Source organism: Lactuca saligna, chromosome 5, assembly GCF_052625555.1.
Source record: "Lactuca saligna cultivar CGN05327 chromosome 5, ASM5262555v1, whole genome shotgun sequence".
In the NCBI taxonomy this organism is placed as follows: Eukaryota; Viridiplantae; Streptophyta; class Magnoliopsida; order Asterales; family Asteraceae; genus Lactuca; species Lactuca saligna.
Window position 1 is genome coordinate 114,983,188 of NC_136421.1, and position 17,290 is coordinate 115,000,477.

The 17,290-nt window shown below is 36.5% G+C and overlaps 1 non-coding gene across 1 annotated transcript; it reads left to right on the plus strand.

Annotated features, from left to right (window-relative positions):
• Positions 1 to 10,205: 10,205 nt before the first annotated feature.
• On the plus strand, positions 10,206 to 10,312 carry LOC144999169 (small nucleolar RNA R71). Its single transcript, XR_013660690.1, has one exon. It is a non-coding gene; the product is annotated as a small nucleolar RNA R71 (small nucleolar RNA).
• Positions 10,313 to 17,290: the final 6,978 nt, after the last annotated feature.

A 17,290-nucleotide genomic window follows, 5' to 3' on the forward strand; every position in this document is an offset into this window, starting at 1 on the left:
GGGTTTCTTATCAGCCTTAAACCCTCTTTCACCTTATAAAACCCCTAGAGCCTATCGTAGCTTGATCTTTGGTGGGTTTGAAGCTTTTCATGGCTTGGAAGAAGGAGGAAATAAGAAGAAGAAGGTGGTCTTGTGTTGTGGCATGCAAAATAATCATCATCAACATCACCTTACATTGTTCCTAGACCATTGTAAGTGTTAAAGCTTCTACCTTTATGGTTATTTACGGCTAGAACTATGTTTTGTCCCACTTTTCTTCTTGTTTAAGCATACTGAGTGAATAGAAACCATAAAGTTGGCAACTTTATGAGTTATGAGGGCCTTAGGGATGTCTTGGAGTTAAGACCTTGAAAATGGTTGAGTTTTTAGAGCATTGTATGAAAGTTGGATGTCTTTTCTTCAACGTTGGACCTAAATGAGATCTAGACATATATTGGACATATATGTCTTAAAACCATCGAATTTCTAGTGAATTATGAGGTTATAAGTGTTGGGTTTTGAGCAATCTAACACTTCCGAAGTGTGCGTGCAACCCTAATAAACCTTGGATCTATGTTTGTCTAAATACATGCAAAATAATAATTTTTCCAAGGTTCATAACCTATCTAACATGGCATGGGGTACTTTTAAACATAAAAGAATTAGATGAGATTACATACCTTTTGATGATGAGTTTGATTCCTAAGGAGTTTGAGGGCCAAACACCAATAGTGTGAATGCCTCAAATGGAATCACAAATCACCACAAACTCTTGGAAAACTTTGAGAGAGTGTATACACACTTATAGATAGGCCACACACAAACACACACACACTAGTGACACTAGTGGCTATTTCATGCAACATAAGCATGCTTATATAGTGTGCATGGTTAGGGTGAAACCCTAATAACCCATGTCTTTTCCTTTCCAAGGATCCATGGGTTAAAAGCTCCATGGATCATCCATGGACTTCCATATTAGCTTAGCCCATTAACAAATGAGTATTAGCCCACACTATATATAATATAATAGCCCACAATTTAATTAGTCTTCCTTTTAATCTCTAAATTCATTCATAATTAATTTAAGACTAACACTAACTAAATAACTTCATATTAATATATTATAACTTACAATATATTAATAAACATATGTGTATAACTCTCATAAAATTATCCATAAATAGTTTGGATGAAATGCAACCCAAATGGACCATGTCGGGTCGGGTCAAGTATATACCAAATAAGTTATGGACTTAGACACCTTATCCAACAATAAGACCTTCTATAAAGTTAGAGTTCAAGGCTTTATGGATTAAGGACTTGAGTTTGATTTTTAGCCTCAGACTATTCTCATGACGTGAGACACAAGGTCTCACGATATGAGGAGCGTTTGGTCTCGTTTCTAATGAGCTTGTTGAGGCTCACGACATGAGGATAGGTTGCCCATGTCATGAGATTAGATAAGGTGTTATTCCTTTATTGAGTTGGCTAGATTGAGTCAAGATGAGTTGGGATCTGATCGAGTGATCTCCCAAAACGTGAACAAGGACTGGTCAGACGTCAGATGTGATTTTGGGCGTTTGGACCTTGTTAGGACCTAGTTTTATGTCAATGGGCCTTCTTTTTCTTAGTACCACTTGGATTTTTAGGTGTCTTTTAGGAAGTTGGGCCTTCTTGGATTAGGACCATGATGTGTTTTGGGCCTAATTAGGAAGTTAGGCCATTTTGGGCTTTTGATGTTATTGGTTTGGGTCTCAGATTTATGGGTCGAGTAAGGAAAGGGTAAAATGGACTTTTAAACTGAGTGTTGGACTATCCGACTAGGATTCTAGATAGGCTAATTATTAATTAGGTATTAATTGATGATGTTAGCGTGGGGATTTTTCTGGATCGGCAATCCGAGCTTTTATCTGAGATATTCTGCAGCTTGAGGTGAGTTTCCTTCACTATATTTGTGGGTCGAAGGCACTAATGTCAGCCCACTAGTTTATGCTTGTAGTGTGATGATGGTCGTCGTGATAATCATTTGTTATGCATGTATTGTTTGATGTCTCTGTGATTCTTTTGCAACAATATTATGTGGTAGTGATAGGGGGTGAAATAGACCCGATATCCGGTTGAAATAGACCGAATGGGAATGCAAGCACCCAGATTTGCTTTACAGTTGCTAGTTAAAATAGACTGAAGGGGAATACAAGCACCCGAATATGCTTGACAGTATCCGGTTGAAAGAGACCGAAGGGGAATGCAAGCACCCATATATGTTTGACAGTAGGTGGTTGAAATAGATCGAAGGGGAATGCAAGCACCCAAATATGCTTGACTGTATGTTTGTATGGTATGTGGTATTTTGGGGGAACTCACTATGCTTTGTGCTTACGGTTAATTGTTTATGGTTTCAGGTACTTCTGGTACAAAAGAGAATGGATCGACGTGCGTGCACTGCAACCACCAACGTTTCTGCAACCTTATGATTTTGGGATTGTACTATGATAACTGTTTTTAGATTACTATACTTTTAAATGATTATCGGTAATACTAAATGGTGTTTTAATCGTTGAATTAAAAATGAAAATTTTACCTTACAATTTTTGGGATGTTACACAAAATATACACAACAATCACACAATCAAGTAACATATATGAAGCAATTCCCTATATCATAAGGCATCACCAAAATCAGGCACGTCTATCTAATGGTCCATAGAAGAACCCTTGATTATCCACTATCATGCTTTTCTAATAGTTCACATATAAAAAAAAGTTAAAACTCAACACATATAACAAGTATGGGTATTTTGGGAACCACTCTCATGTTTAGGCTCTAGCTGACTGTACATACCACGTATTCCTCTAAAACCAAAGTTAAGTCAAGGTACATGTTCCCACTCCCAAGCCAAAAATCAAACAAGAACATGATAAGATATCAAGCACATGTCCCAAACCCATCCCTTTTATTACAAGTTCTTTTTTTTAAACCATTTTTGTGAAAATTATCAGATAATAGTTTGAGACTGGATTCACACAAGTGTTCCTCTAAGTCGCTTAAACCAGGGCTCTGATACCAACTTGTAACGTCCTATTTTCATAACCAAAAATTTTCATTTTATTAAAGTAATTGTTCCCAATTATAAATCCATTATTAAGAAAAGCTTTTATTCCAAAATACATTTATTAAAAATCAGAGTAATATAAGAAACGCGGAATCCTCAATGCTGATGATGAGTGTGTACAATCCCACCTTCTCCTTCCCACGATCACCGATAAAACCTAAAATAACATAAACAAAAGGGTAACCACAAAGCTTAGTGAGTTCCCTAAAAATACCCCATACGATAAACATACAAGCATGTATAATGGTCCACAATCATCGAACTGGAATGCCCAGGCCCAATCATTCCTTGGACTAGAATACCCAGGGTTTATTGGCCTGGCACCTCAACCAACCCGCTATTCCCGAACCTTCGTGTATACAACTTATAGCCGACCTACACCGGGTATCTTGGTCTACAGCACAAAACAGGACCGCCTCAACCCACTACCACCATATGTCGACATATAAATAATCAAGGATCAAGTAGGCACATAATACAAGAAAACATCAATCATACATCCCACTACTGCCTATTAGTCCTCTGACAACATAATATCCCACTACCAACTAACCTCCATGAAATACATAACCATAAGTAACCAAATATGAGATAGCCACCCGAAAAGATGATCCTACTCTAGAGCCACAACCAAACAATGAATATGCAAGAAAGCCTAGATTAAGAGTTATTTGGCTATCCTACATGACTACATACAACCCTTATGACACTCCACTAGATGATAACTATTATACCACTACTACAACATCCTGTCATATAGGTATGTATACACAGATCTAGCATATCACTATAGCACAACAACATCCTATATAGAATGATATAGATCTAATAGATTACCACAGTGTAACAATATCCTATATACCAGGATACATAACCTAGTAGGCTGGCATTAGTGCCTTTGACCCAAAAGTACAGTGACGAAAACACACCTAAATCGATGAACTCTGAAACACAGCAACACGATCCTTTTTCTGCACTACTTGCACCTGCGAATTTACTAACACCACAATCAAATAGAATCTTAATCAAGAGCCCAAAATCCTCAAGTTTGACCTAAAGTCAAAACTGGGAAAAAATTCAACGGTCAATGAAAGTCAAAGTCCAAGGCTGCTGAATACATCAAACATACATGGCTTGTTCTCACTCCTCCATTAAGCACTTTATCTATTAAGGCCTTTTCTCCAGGTCTCAGATCTAGACTCGAAACATTGAATTAAACCATAAAGTTTCCACCTTCATAACTTTCCAAGTCTAGAAAGGTCCAAAAAGCTAAAACCCTAACTTATTAATCCATAAAGATATCACAACTCTTGCATGGAAGGGATAGAAGGACCAATATCACATTTTTATGGTTTCTAATAGCTCTATAATGGATAAAGTTTCCAACTTTATCTATTATGATGGTCCAAACAACCAAGATCTAGTATTTAAGTCTCAAAGGGACCAAAAGTGCATCTTTGTCAACTTAATCCATTAAGCCCAAATCTCTAACCTTCAGATCTGAATCAATATTATGATTAGATGGATAAAGTTTCCAACTATATCCATAACAAGGTCACAAACTTTCAAGATCTAAAATTTATGCACTAAAGTGACTAAAAGCTCATAATACTCAAAACTAGCTAGATCTAACAAATGCATCATCAAGATTCAAGATTTATACCTCCAAAAGAAAGATCAAGGTGAACAAGGTCTAGATCTACAAGCTCTAATGCAAACAACACTTCTCCAGAGAGTTCCTTCTTCTCAAAGATGCACCAAGAACACTCAAAAAGACATTCTTTTGCTCACAAAGCTCAAAATAGGGTTAGGGTTTCAAAAGGGGACGTTAGAGAGGTAGAGGGTGAGAATAGAAAGGGTTTAGGGAAGTAAATGAGCTTAAATGGGGCTCAAAACCCAAAATTAGGGTTTGGGCTTTGATCGCATACGCCCAACGTACTCTTTTATCATACTAGGTTGAATCTTTGCGATCATCTATGTGTAGTACGCCCATAGTAGACCCTGTATACCTAGCGTACTAGACTAAACCCAAAACTTCCTAACTTCTAACGATCATAACTTCTTCGTTCTAACTCCTTTTTTGACAATGTTTATATCAATGGAAAGGTATTGAAAATCCCCACAATATTATCTAGATATTTGGAATAAAATCTTCTCAGACAAAAATCCATATTTCATGCAAGAACCCACCTTATGAGTTTCTCCTTTCTACCCTTTGGCCCAAAACAAAATTTAAAGGTTAGGATCGCGCAACCTAAAATGTTTAGTATGCTTAAGAGTCATATTAAAGTGATATTGCTAATTAACAAGTGATATTAATGGGTCACACTAACTGATGTGTGTAAACTCAACTAGTTTTAATCATACTTTTAATTATAAAATTGACACACAAAGGTAGTGGACCTATCATTTGTGGTGTAGTTAAATAAATAGGGCATCGAACACAGGGAACGGAAAATTAAAACTAAAAACTCATATTATCTAAAAATAAGTAATAAACGAAGGGTTTTCTCTAGTTTTACAAGACTAGAAACTTAATTAGAATAGCTAACACTCAAATTAACTAACAACTAAAACACATAATTACCAACTAAATTCAATAATAAAGACGACTTGTGTTTAGGTTCGACTCATTTGTTCCCATGGATGATTTCAATGTATCGGATTAATTCATCATTGGCTACCGACTAAGATGATTATATTCACGTTCGCTATTACTAATCCTTAGAAAACAAATTAACTCAAGCAATGGCCAGTTACCTAAATTAACGAATTTCCTAGTCATTGATTCAAGTTAAATAAGACTTGTAATGGTTAATTAAATTGGCCCTTCAATTAACCTCTTGTCGATGTTCATCAAACAAACTCACACATTAACTTACTATCTTCTAGTTAATTCTAGTTTCACGTTCGCTATTCCTACACATACAACTATGTGGTCACAATAAATCATATGAAATTAATAACTAAGAGATGTTCATACAACCTAATTACTGATTTATTAACAAAAGAATAGTTATTGTTAAAACATAAGGTTCTTTAAAAAGCTTAATAAAACATAATCACCAATTAAAATTAATCCTAATCAAATAATCAATCCATGTTCACAAATTCGTCTACCCTAAACAGAAGTTATGAGTTTTAGCTCTTGATTCCAATAAACATAGACTTAAAAACGGAATCAAACTATGTAGACATGATTCAAATCAAAAGGTTATTAAGAATAAACCAAAATTGTCTTGATTCTCTTCACAATTGAATATAGGTTTGATTCCGCAGCTCCTCACGACCTAGTAATACCTCTAATCGTTTATCAGCCTCCTATGGTTCCAGAGAAGTCCTCAATTCGGGTTTGTGAAGTCTATTTATAGTTTTCTCAAAACGGGGTCTACTCGCCGAGTCCAGTGACCTACTCGGCGAGTTTATCACTTAAAACCCGTGTACGACAAGGATTCCATGTATTGCTTCGCGTACCTTCACATCTACTCGTCGAGTAGACGACCCTACACGCCGAGTAGCTTCAGAATGAAGCCTTTTTTCTTCTTTCTTTCGTTCCCAAGCTTTCGTTCATATCTCCTGCTTCCTTTTGCTTCCGAGCTTCTTTTTTGGACTGAAAATATAATTTGAACAATATTAAGTATCTTTTGTCCATAATATGCAATTAATTAGCCAATAAATGATAAAAATCCAACATAAAAATATAGCTAAATATGCAAATATCAAAATACCCCACACTTGACTTTTGCTTGCCCCCAAGCAAAACTGAAACTAAGCACACTAATATTACATAGACAATCCCAATCCAACCCAGCCATTATGTCAAGACCGTAACACATGCATTTGTGTCTAAATGATTTTCCTAAGGACCCCCCTTGATTCTAAATACTCACAATACTCATAAACACTCACCCACTTTTTCCGAACAATGCTCATTTTATGCATCCCTCCGAATCCATCCACATAAAACCTCCTAGTCTCAAGGTGTTTTTGGTTTAGCAACCCAAACATACATATTCTAAAAATTACAATTCTTTGATACGACTATGGAGCTTTTTGAAATTCTTCACTTTGTCGATAATTTAAACTGTGATTTCTTTGAATTCTTCAAATTTGCCACCTTTTTTATTTTCTTTGATTCTTGGGTATCTTCAACTTTTGAACTTTTGGAATTTTTATCTTTTGATCTTTACTTCAACTGCTCCAAAATTCCTACAAATTTGCTTGTAATTCTCTCTCTTTTTTTGTCACATGTAACTCACTTTTTTTCACTCAAAACCTACATGCTTAAGCAAGGGCGCTCAATTTCAACCTTTATTGTGGGGAAGCGGCTCGTATGAATGGCTGAGTGTTTGCAAATTAGGGTAAAACCCCTTCTTTTACAAAATGTAATAAAAATAATTTTTTTTGGGTAAATATATGTACTTGTCGAGTAGGCGAACCTACTCAGTGAGTAGATGCCTGATTCAACGATTTTTTAGGATTTCTGAAATGGACTCGCCGAGTATACTTATCGACTCGTCGAGTTTTCATTATGTGAAAATTTTGAGTAGAGTTTTGAAAATAAAATGTATGCCACCCCACACTTAAACACTGCTTGTCCGCAAGCAATCATTTTAAACACAGAAGATGATTGAAAAATCCTAATTAAAGCCTACAAAACAAAAACTAAAAAGAATAGAAAAGCAAACTCTTTTGACGGGGTGCCTCCCGCTAAGCGCTTCTCTTTGAGGAGTCTTTAGCTCGACTCCATCTCGCTTACGTTGCTGCTGCTTCTTCTAGGAGGGTCTCCTTCTTTAACTTTTTCACTTTATACTTCGTTTTGTAGAGATGGATTTTCCTTTTATAAGTCCTTTTTCAATCTTGCATCTGTTTCCTTGCAACACTTCCTTCAGCTTTACGTTTTATCCATTTACCATGCTTTTGCTCCATTCCTTCCTCGCTTGTCTGTTGTTCATTATAGAATCTAATGGCTTGAAAGTTAACACTTCAAACTTAGTAGAGACAATGGCACGAGGCTTGGTCCTTCTCCTTTTTTTTGGCACTTCTTCTTGATCTAACATGGGTGCTTTAGTTGAAGAGTGATGGTTGTCATTAGTCCAAGCTTTTAGATCTCCTTCATCTTCTAAATTTCCATTATCGTTTTCTCCCATAATTGTTTCAAGAATTGCCAAATGCTCAATTCTAAGACTGGAAAAGTCTTTAACAGGTTCTTTTTCTTCAAAAAGGTCCTCAAAGCGACCAGAGGTACTAATGGGTTGCAGAGTAAAAGTTTCACCAGTTTGAACTTTTTCGACTGGACTCGTCGAGTCATTAAGCACGACTCGACGAGTCAGTAAACCTGGAACAATTTGTTTTTACTTTCTTGATCATCAACTTCCATGATCAGCCTCTCTATCTCTTCTAAATTACCAATGGCATCAAAACTATCCTCCAAAGACAACATGAATTGATTTTGATTACTTTCTTGTAAATATGTAAGTTCCTTCTCTAGTAAATCATCATCCAAGTCTAGCGGCAACACCTTCATTTTTTGCGACTAGTTTTGATTATCTTCTTGCTTAGCTCCAAAAACCACAGACTCATCTCCCACTCATAAAGTTAGTGTAGATTCGTGCATGTCTACCAAAGCACAAGTGGTATTTGAGAATGGTCGCCCAAGGATTATTGGCACTTTAAGATCCTCCTTCATGTCTAATATTATGAAGTCGACCGGAAAGATTAGCTTATCAACTTTAATCAAAAGGTTTTCACACACTCCCATTGGATATATTATAGTTTTGTCGACCAAGTGGATCTTCATATGAATAGGCTTCGGGTTCGGGAGGTTCAACTTTTGAAAAAAGGAATAAGGCATAAGATTAATACTTGCCCTTGAATCGGCCAATGCTCGAGTAGTCATTGTGTTGCCAAATTGGCAAGGCATGATTATGGTTCCTGGATCACCCCTCTTTTCTGGTAGTTCATTCAGTAATACTTTAGCAACTTCTTCCATGTTTTGTCTAGTAGAAATAATATTTTCAAGAAAAGTTGCATAGTTAGGCATTTGAAGTATCGTTTCCACAAATGGTATATTCACTTGGAGGGTCTTCACATGCTCCATAAATCTTTGATACCGTTGAATCTGGTCATTTGGTATGGCTCGGATCGGAAATGGCAAAGGGGGCCTGTATGGTTTTGAAAGAGAACTGTTTTTTGCTTCAGGTCTCGGACTCATCGAGTCCATGTACCCGACTCGGCGAGTCGAGATGGATTCTCTTGATTTGCCTTGATTCGTTTCTTCTGCTTTCTCCTTATTGGGGTTCTTCTGGATAGTGGTCAAAGGAGTGAAGATTTTGTCAGAATCGGTGGCTATCACATTTATATGCGCCATTTTTGGATTTTGTTCGGTATTGATAGGAAGTCCACTAAGTGTTCTTTGATTGATTTGTTGTGCCAGCTGACCAATCTGTTTTTCAATGTTATGAATGGAAGCTTTCTGATTCCTAAGTAAGTTTTGTTGATCTTTCATCATAGCTTGATGATATTTAAGCATTTATCGTTGCTCCTTCAATTCATTATCGGTATCATTGTGCCTCTGATTGGACACAGCTACAAACCTTGTGAACATCTCCTCCAAATCAGCCCTTTTTTCAATAACCGGTTCCTCCTTTTGATATAAACACCTCTCTTTGCTTTTTTGTATTCGTCATATGGGAGCCATTCCTTCTTCGGTTTCTGCCAATTATCATCAAATCTATCGCCACTTGAATAAAATACTTGAGCCTTCTTGTTTCCATTCTCATCTAAATCACAATCTTTATTAAGATGAGGTCCATTACAATTCTCACATCCAACTCGAATAGCATGAATTGTTTAATCCATCTTAGGCATTATCCAATCCAAGCTATCTAGTTTAGCCATCATTGCCGCCATGCTATCGTTAACAGTATTCACTACCCCCTACTTACTTCATTTCATGGGTTATGGTATTCTCTAGTGTGTTTAGATAATTCCTCAATTAATTCCTTGATCACTGGGGGTGGCTTCTTGGTGAGCGGTCCTTGCAAGTCAAGAAGCTGCCTTGTCACATTGACCCCATCATAAAAGATGGAGACTTATTGTTGGCTATTAAGATCATGATGTGGGCAATTCCTTAGTAGACTTTTGTATCTCTCCCATGCCTCATAAAGGGACTCTCTAACTTGTTGTTCGAAGTTGGCTATAGCTTTCTTCAACATGGCTATCTTTAAGGGTGGGCAAAACTGGTCAATAAATTCTTCCTTCATCTTAGCCAATGTAATGATGGATCCGGGGAGAAGTGACTTGAGCCAATCCTTTGCAGCACCCTTGAATGTAACTAGAAGCATACAAAAAAGTTGGATTTCGTGAGGCACATTTGGAAAATTAAAATAATCAGCTACATCATTGACTTCATCCAAGTGTTTATAGGCATCTTCATGGTCTTTTCCGTAGAAGGGGATCTCCTTGAGTTGAGCAAGTATGTGACCCTTAAGCTCAAAAGTGGCAGTCGCGGGAATTGCGGGTTGCACATGTCCCGGGCCAGTATCATCTCGTATTCTCTTCTTCCATTCGCCCATGGGAACTTCATCGATGTTCTCCATGGTGTTGTCAAAGTCACCTTCTTGATCGCTTTCCTCTTCATATTTGGTTTCGTAGTCGTATTCGAATTCGGATTCTTTTGGATTGTCTTCAATATCCTCTAACTTTCTTTCTTCGCTCTTTCGACTATTGGTCTCTCCTAGCTTCTTGTTTTTTTTCTTCCCAAAAACCGTCTTCAAGTTGGTCAAAGGTGACTTCTTAGGTGTATTCGAGCTTTCAATGTCATTGCCTTTGTTTTTCCTCAAAGAGGATTTTGGGTCTTCAAAAGGAGGAACCAAGGATGTGTTGGATCCTCTTGTCATGAAAATCCTGAAAACAAAACAAGAAAAACGCGTAAAAAGAACAAAAATAAAATAAAACTAAAAACTGTGAAACAACTATGGACTCGCCGAGTCACTTCGACTGCACTCAGCGAGTTCAATGCGGAAACAGAAAAAATCCTAATCAAGTTTATAAATCATATAACTATTAAAACAAATCCTAATAACTAAATTACCTAAGAAATAACTTTGTGCATGATAAGTCTCACACAAAGGATCGATAAAACTAGAAATTAGTGCTAATTTTTGAACCGTTCCCCGACAATAGTGCCCAAAACTTGATGTGGGTAAACTCAACTAGTTTTAATCCTACTTTTAATTATAAAATTGACACACAAAGGTAGTGGACCTATCAATTGTGGTGTAGTTAAATAAGTAGGGTATCGAACACAGGGAACGGAAAATTAAAACTAAAAACTAATATTATCTAAAAATAAGTAATAAACGAAGGGTTTTCTCTACTTTTACAAGAATAGAAACTTAATTAGAATAGCTAACACTCAAATTAACTAACTAACAACTAAAACAAGGAATTACCAACTAAATTCAATAATAAAGAGGACTTTTGTTTAGGTTCGACTCATTTGTTCCCATGGATGATTTCAATGTATCAGATTAATTCTTCATTGGCTACCGACTAAGATGATTATATTCACGTTCGCTATTACTAATCCTTAGAAAACAAATTAACTCAAGCAGTGGAGTTACCTAAATTAATGGATTTCCTAGTTATTGATTCGGGTTAAATAAGACTTGTAATGATTAATTAAAGTGACCCTTCAATTAACCTCTTGTTGATGTTCATCAAACAAGCTCACACATAACTTACTATCTTCTAGTTAATTCTAGTTTCACGTTCGCTATTCCTAGACATACAACTATGTGGTCACAATAAATCATATGAAATTAATAACTAAGAGATGTTCATACAATGTTTTAAAACCCGGGTTTTTGGTTGACCCGGTATGATGACCGGTTCACGGTTCAACCAGTTGAACCGCCGGGTCAACCCGATTTATGGTCTTTTTCTATTTTTATGTATTTTTACATTCATGCATAATGTATAAATATATAAAACCAATAATTTAATGTCCACAAAGTTTAAATATTTAAAAGCATTGAAAAACATTGAAGAAACCGTAAACGGCTCGTTGTTTTGGCGTTCGCTACTTGTTTCCAACTATCCAAACCCTATTAAAACGGGTCAATCCGGTATTAACCGGTTTGACATAAGCGGTTGAACCGCGGTTTAGGGAAAACCCAGCCAGTTCGATCCGGTTCGTATTTTTACAAAAATCCGGTCTCAATTGACCCGCCTTCTATCCCGGGTCACGGTCCAACCGGTTGAACCGGCCGGGTCAACCCGGGTTTTAAAACATTGTGTTCATACAACTTAATTACTAATTTATTAACAAAAGAATAATTATTGTTAACACATAAGGTTCTTTAACAAGTTTAAAAAAAACATAATCACCAATTAAAATTAATCCTAATCAAATAATCAATACATGTTCACAAACTCATCTACCCTAAACAGAAGTTATGAGTTTTAGCTCATGATTGCAATAAACATAGACTTAAAAACGAAATCAAAGTATGTAAACATGATTCAAATCAAAAGGTTATTAAGAATAAACCAAAATTGTCTTGATTCTCGTCACAATTGAATATAAGGTTGATTCCGCAGCTCCTCACGACCTAGCAGTACCTCTAATCGTTTATCAGCTTCCTAGGGTTCCAGAGAAGTACTCAATTCAGGTTTGTGAAGTATATTTATAGTTTTCTCAAAACAGGGTCTACTCGCCGAGTCCAACGACCTACTCGGTGATTTCATCACTTAAAACCCGTGTACGGCAAGGATTCCATGTATTGCTTCGCGGACCTTCACATCTACTTATCGAGTAGATGTCCCTACTCGCCGAGTAGCTTCAGAATTAAGCCTTTTTTCTTCTTTCCTTCGTTCACGAGCTTTCGTTCATATCTCCTGCTTCCTCTTGCTTCCGAGCTTCTCTTTTGGACCAAAAATATAATTTGAACAATATTAAGTATCTTTTGTCCATAATATGCAATTAATTAGCCAATAAATGATAAAAATCCAACATAAAAATATAGCTAAATATGCAAATATCACTAAAACCAACTTGATATAATTGATTATTTATTAGAAATTTATTTTAATAAATATTCAATAAAACTCATATAATTAAAGTGGATTTTTTTTATTTCATGGAAATAATAATTTTCATTATCAAGTAATATAACATGTTATTTTATAATGTATGAATTAATAAGTCATGTACAACATTTTGGACTAGGTAAGCTTTATGTCTTTTAGCAAAAACAAAGTTTATAAAATATAAACTTTGAGTTTATAAAATATAAAACTCTTCTTCTCTTTTTCTCCATGATGGCTGAAAATGAGTTAGTCAAAAGGTGGGATGGATTTCCAATTAGTTTATTCAAAAGAAATGAAGCATGGTGCATGCATGGTAGACATGTAGGCTTTGGGGTCATGCTTGTCTAAAGTGGAAGGACCTTATGGTTAAAGATTTCACTTTATGACAGTATAAATTTGAGGCTTGAATTTTTGAAATGGTTGATTCATTCTAGCTCTCTAAAACCATAACCTCCTTAGAGGAGGTTACTTTCTCTCTCTCTCTCTCTCTCTCTCTCTCTCTCTCTCTCTCTTCTCTCTCTCTCTCTCTCTCTCTCTCTCTCTCTCTCTCTCTCTCTCTCTCTCCCTCTCTTCTTCATCTTTTCTTGAAGATTACTTAATTTTACATGCCTTCTTTAAGTTCATATTGGTTATGAAGTTAAATATTAAGCGATTAAGAGTTTATGGACTAGCATCTACATCAAGTTGAGTCATTGTTGGTGTCTCAAAGGTGCTATCTTCTTCATCAACTTCCAAGCCTCCCAAGAGGATAAAAATAACAACAATGGTTGTTATTTCTTCATCCTTTCTATCGTTGGTATTGTATCTTTCCATAACTTGCAAGGAGATCCTTGGTAGGTATAAAATGTTATGTTATGTTCAAAATTTTAAGTCTTTCGTTGCCATATTTGTCTAGTTTAGGAAACTATTTTTTGAACTAAAGCCCAACACAACCATCATTGCCTCCTTCAAAAAAGTCTAAACATGACCTCCTTAAGGCCCAAAGCCTTTACAAAATCGAATTAAGGCCCATGACCCTTAAATAAGAAATGATAGGAAATATGATGTTACAGACCAGGTGGGTTATTCACTCTTATTCGCATGATGTTGTTCACCTGCTTCATTCTTTAAAACCTAAGCTCTTATAGCTTTTTATTTTCCTCGCCTGTAGGTTCCATATGAACACTTTTACCTTTATCTTTTGGATCATAAGTAGAAACAGGTTTAAATGTTGTAGAAAATGAACATCCTTCGCTTATGCTCAATCCTTTCTTCGATTGTAGCTTTGACATATCCACTTCAACATTTGGTGTAGCAATTGTTGTCGAAGTAGTCATGATAGTTTTCATTGGTAGAGAAGTTGAAATTTGAGTAGAAATCAACTTCCCAACTACATTTCCTCTATCTTCCCCAGTGTCTTTCGATGACCCAACCCTCTTCCCCCCCCCCCCTTGTGACACGTTCGTAGACGGACGTGGAACATTAGTGGGTAATCGAAGTGTAGCGTCCCATTTTCACAACCGAAAATTTTCATTTTATTAAAGTAAAACTTCCTACTTATAATTCAATTATTAAAAAAAACCATTTATTCAAAAATACATTTATTAAAAATCAGAGTAATATAAGAAACATGGAATCCTCAATATTACTGATGAGTGTGTACAATCTCGCCTTTACCTTCCCACGATCACCGATAAAAACCTGGAAAAAAACATAGACAACTGGATAAACCCAAAGCTTAGTGAATTCCCCCAAAATACCCCATACGATAAACATACAAACATGTAAAATGGCCAACAATCATCAGATTGGGATGCCCATTCCCAATCAGTCCTCGAATTGGAATGCCAACATGCAACGAGTCCAATCAGCCATTAGACTTGAATACCCAAGGTTTGTTGCCCTACCACCACAACCCAACCACTCTTCCTGATCCTTCATACCTACAGCTTACAGCCTACCCGTATTGAGTATCTTAGCCTACAGCACAAAGCAGGACTGCCTTTACCCACTACCACCATATGTTGACATATAAACAATTGATGATCAAAGTATATGCATATAATATAGGCAAACATCAATCATATAGCTCACTACCGCCTACTAGTCCTTTCATAACACAGTGTCTGGCTACTCGCTAACCTCCATGAAATGCGTAACCATAAGTAACCAGAGGTGAGATAGCCACCCGAACAAGTGATCCTACTCTGGAGCCACAACTAAACAAGGAATATGAAAGAAACCTAGATCAAGAGTTCTCAGGCTATCCTACATGACTACATACAACTCCTAGTGCACTCCACTAGATGTTAAACCAGTATACCACTACTATAACATCCTATCATATAAGGATATATACAGATCTAGCAAATCACTGTAACACAACAACATCCTATATACCAGGATACAAATCTAAAAGATCACCACATCATAACAACATCCTGTATACTCGGATACATAACCTAGTGGGCCAACATTGGTGCTTTCGACCCATATGTACAATAAGGAGAACTCATATGAATCGAAGAACTGCTAGCACCCGCAAATCCACTAACACCAGAACCAGATAGAATCTTAATCAATAGCCTAAAATCCTCAAGTTTGACCCAAATTCAAACTTGGTAACCAAAGTCAAAGGTCAACGAAAGTCAACAAAAGTCAAAGTCCAAGGCTACTGAGTACACCCACGCACTCAACGTACGCCCAACGTATGCAGCCTGATCCCACTCCTTCATTAAGCACTTTATCCATTAAGGCCTTTTGTCTGGAGCTCAGATCTATACTCAAAACATCGACTTAAATCATAAAGTTTCCACCTTTATGACTTTCCATGGCTAGAAAGGTCCAAAAAACTAAAGCCCTAACTTATTAATCCATTAAGACATCACAAATCTTGCATGAAAGGGATAAAAGGACCAAGATCACATTTTTGTGGTTCCTAATAGCTCCATAATGGATAACGTTTCCAACTTTATCCATTAGGATGGTCTAAACAACCAACATCTAGTCTTTAAGTCTCAAAGAGACCAAAAGTGCATCATTCTCAAATTAATCCATTAAGTCCAAGTCTCCAACTAAATATGATGATTAGATGGATAAATTTTCCATCTTTATTCATAACAATGTCAAAAATTTATAAAATAAAGTGACCAAAAGCTCATAATACTCAAAAATAGCTAGATCTAACAAATGCGTCATCATGATTCAAGCTTTATATGTCCATAAGAAAGATCAAGGTGAACAAGTTCTGGATCTACAAGCTCCCATGCAACCAAACCTTCTCCAATGAGCTCCTTCTTCTCCAAGATGCACCAAGAACACTCTAAATCACTCAAAAGGACCTTTTTTAGATCAAAAGTCTCAAACTAGGGTTAGGGTTTCAAGGAAGGATGTTGGAGAGGTGGAGGCTGAAAATGGTAAGGGTTTGGGGGAAGTTAAGGAGCTTAAATAGGGCTCAAAAACCCAAAATTAGGGTTTAGGTTCTGATCGTGTATGCCCAACGTACTCATAGTATACCCAACATACTAGGTTGAATCTTAGTGATCCTCCATGCCTGGTATGCCCATCTTACACCCTGTACACCAACCATACTAGGCTGAACCTAAAACCTTCGTAACTTCAAACGATCATAACTTCTTCGTTCCAACTCCATTTTTGATGATCTTTATATCGACAGAAAGGTATTGAAGAGATCCACAATATTATGTAGATATATTGGACTAAAATATTCTCGAACAAAAATCCATATTTCTTGCAAAAACCTGGCCTATGACTTTCCCCTTTCTACTATTCGGCCCAGTACACAGTTCAAGAGTTAAATCTCTTAACCATCATTACCTACAAGGACTAAATCCTTTACATGATCGTCCTACAAGGACTAAACTTTACCTCTTTAAGCCCAAAGCCTTTACATGATCGAATTCCAGCCCACTACCCTGAAATAAGAAATGATAGGAAACAAGATGTTATAATTCTCCCCTATTTAATTTAGATTTCATCCTCAAAGTTAGTTCTTGCTTCCACTTCTCAAAAATTCTGCCAGCCCAGAAATTGTGGTGATACCATGCAGCCTGAAGGAATTGTCTTCAAATAATTTCCTTAAATCATGACAAAAGGAACCC